Here is a 3,893-nt window from a genome sequence, read left to right as displayed (position 1 = left end):
AGCCGCTAGTTGCAAATAAAGTATGTAATAAAGTAGATATTTAAAACTAAAAACGTAAAGAAAATCATCAATGACGAAATTTTTTTTATATTAAGGGTCCGTACGTAACAGTTAACTCTCTACGTTAATTTTGGCATGTCAGAATTGTCCTATCGGTTTCAAACTTTGCATCCTTTTAATCATTTATCAGAAAAAACGTATGTCTATTTAAAACTTACTACTTTTTAACTACTAGAATGAAATGTTTCTTCCCAAAAAGTATTAAGGTGGGTAATTACCCCACTCTGACAAAATTTTTGAATTGATGTTTTTTTTACTGTAATTACGTGTTAACACTTTTATGGTAAACCACTAAAAATTATATTGGCTTTTGGGTGGGTGTCCATGCGATGCGGGGGACGAACATATTTAGCAAAATACGTTTTATATGAAAGGTAATTATGAAAATTTAACAAATATGACAACATCTATTAAAGTAAAGCTCTACAATCAGTCGGCAGGAAAAACGAAGATAAACTCATTAACATATGTAACATATTATGTAAAGCTGTCCCCAGTGATCTGAAAAATGCCAGAAACGTAAATCTGTTCAAGAAAAATGTAGCTGGTTGGATGGAGGATAAATTCAACGAGCAGAACGAGATCCTTAACATGTCCCTACCAGGGATGACAAAGGATGAAACCTACAAGTATTCCAAGTATTCCAAGTAAAAATAAAACCGTATATAAACTTGTTGCAAAATTGCGTTAATACAGGAATTAAGGACATACTTGCATTTTTAGGAATTCATTATAGAGAGGTTTTGCTGAAAATATTGTTCCTAGGAATAAATGTTCCAAAAATGAGATGAACAGAATCATTAAATAGACGTATGGACGATTATAGAATTGCTAAGCTTTATGAATAATACCTAATTGTTAATGGAATCATTTAATTAAAATTTAATATGAATTTGCCATTATAAACATAACTTTATATTTTATAATAATTCATAATACATGAGCTAGCAATTTTATAATAATTCATAATACATGAGCTAGCAAAAGAAAATGTCATTTCTAATGATTTATATACAATGCCTGACATAAGTTTAACAGAGGATTATTGTTATTTATTAACTTGTCTTTAAAATTGCTAAAATAAAGAATCTGTTGCAAAGTTAAGACACCTTAATAATCCCGTTACAAATATTGGAACCAATTCTACTTGGATGGAGAGTGAATTATATTCGGTAAAATGTCCCTAAAATTTTTAAAAACACTGTCTTTCATTTGAAGGTTTAACAACTTTGGGTACTTTTTTATACATAGTTTATTTATTGCGTTATAGAAACCAGCATTGTCCAAACTTTTCAAATAATATATAATTTGAATCTAGAGTAGAGATAATTTTGTTTTTAGAATTGGGGGTGAAAATCCTCTTGTTTATCCATTAATATCCCTGGAAACACACCCCATCCCCTAACCATAATTTTCATGAAGAAATCTAACCAAGTTGGGCTCTTCCTTGCGGGGCTGTCCTAAGCACCAAGATCGTAATTATGTTTTAAATTTTGAGTGCTCGTTTGCTTTGCCCACGTAATGTAGAATTTAAAGAGGAGTTACTACACCCCTTCAGAAAGTTTTCATGGGGGTTAGACGCAGGGGCGTCCAAGCTTTTTTTTTTTTGGGGGGGGGGTAAATTTTTTTTAAGGGGGGGATAATTCGGTTTTTGGGGGGGGGGTAAAATGGCGCGCGAAGCGCGCTGCGAATTTTTTTTACCCCCCTTAAAATTTTTACCCCGGGGGTAAAATTTGCTTGGGGGGGGTAATTACCCCCTTGAAATCTGTTGGCAGTGGTAAAATTTGTTTACCCCCCCAAAAATTTAGCCCGGGGGTAAAGTTTTTTGGGGGGGTAATTTAAATTTTATTAAAAATGCGCGCGAAGCGCGCAAAAATTTTTTTTGTTAGAGATTTTTTATTTTGGGGGGGGTAAATACCCCCTCCTAAACAGTTGGGGGTGCCTACGGCACCCCCAGGGTAGGGGTAAATTTTAAATGGGGGGGGGGGTAAAATGAAAAAAATTTTGGGGGTGCCAAATTCGTTTGGGGGGGGGGGTAATCGCCCCATTACCCCCCCCCCCCCTTGGATGTCTATGTTTAGACGGTTGGGGAGGATAGGTATCGAGCAAAGTTATCATGCTTGGTACCCAAAGTTTTATGAATGCGTTTTCTCATGGGTTGGCTTAAAAACTTTGGATACTTTTTTGATGTTTGGGGATGTTATCAATTTTTTATCCCTTAAGATCCCTTCATTTCACATAATTAAAAAGTTTTGAATATTAATTCCTGTCCAGTGAAATGCAACCAACTTTCAAGGCACTCATTTAAATCAATTGGTGTGTTCTTTATCAAATAAACAATCAGAATCGCTCCTTACGCTCCATATGCCTTTCATTGGAACCTAGTAATAGTGTCTAACTTTTTATCTTTGTGACGTAACAAAAATCAAAGGATGAGAGTGGAGGTGGAAAAGGAAACCCCTAAAAAAGAGATGGATTTTTGTTACGTCACAAAGATAAAAAGTTAGACACTATTGCTAGGTTCCTTTCATTGCAATTTATGTAAAATTTGAAGAATAGTTAATTATTGTATCGTTTTACATGGATAGTAGAATAAAACAATAAATTTATGCTGTATTGGCACTGAGAGGCTGAGCCACTGTACAGATTTAGTTATCTACTTTAAGAAACTCAAACTATAGGATGGTTTTAAGCTATTTTTATGCTTTTTTCCCTTTCTTTTTGTCATATAGCGTCTAGATCCTCGAATTATAAATTATTTTCAAAAAATTTAGATATTTGTTGAGATCGTGGTTATAAATATGAAATTAGGACACTCCCTTACAGATTATTTGATTATGGGTTGAAATTAGGGAGGGAGGGGATATTGGGCTGTTTATTACACTAGTCCCCAAAGTTTTATAATAATGTTTTCTAATTCGTTGGTGTTTCGGTACAACGGCATTTGGCTGGCCGTTTACCAGATCTTTACGTACAGACGTACGAAACCTGCTACTTCCCACAAGAGACAAAACCAGCATAGTTACTAATACAATTTATTGTATGAAAACGGTCATGCTGAAATAGAAAATAACAAAATTAATAAACAAATATTAAAATGTTAAATACATGATAAAGTAAATCTTGTAAAAGAGAATAAATCTTTTCTTATTTGGAACAATTGTCTTTTTTAATAAAGTAAATATTCCTTATGAGAGGTTGCGTGTCTTCGAAATTATATTTTAAAATATATAAAAATGCTAGGGTTACTTTTTGCTTAAAATTAATCAAAATTAAATACGAGTTTGAAATTCATAAACAAAATCATTATAGACTACGATTAAAATATTCTGATACAAAAATAAATTAATTACTTGGTCTAATTTAAGTAAAAATGAAAGATTAATTTGCCGTCTTTAAAAATTCACTCCATTCCATTAAAAATGCTTAAAGAAAGAATTCTTACCGAAGTTTTTGTTCCTGTAAAGCCGGGAAGCACTCAAAGGTATTTTTCAGTACGGACAACACCACAATTCTGACTATACATGGTTTTTCATCACGCAGATAATCCGCACATTTTGAAAGAAAGATTAAAGATGGCTACGCTCGCTTTGTTTATGGTCCATGCGCAAGCATTGTTTTGAATGCCGCGTCCAATTATGAACATTTGAATCTCACCGCTTTCCAAACTGACATTAATGATAAGGAAAACAAAAGGATAAAGGTTCGAGTTCACAAACGCATCACACTATTATACTTCCAATACAGTTGGCCTTTATTGAATTTTGATTGGTTAGTTCATTTAGTTGAGTGTCAAAACATTTCCAGCACTAATTGTAATCAACAGTAGAGGT

This window comes from Acartia tonsa, chromosome 14, assembly GCF_053477335.1.
Source record: "Acartia tonsa isolate MP-2025a chromosome 14, ASM5347733v1, whole genome shotgun sequence".
NCBI classification, from domain to species: Eukaryota; Metazoa; Arthropoda; class Copepoda; order Calanoida; family Acartiidae; genus Acartia; species Acartia tonsa.
Note: the sequence above shows the minus strand (reverse complement) of the source record.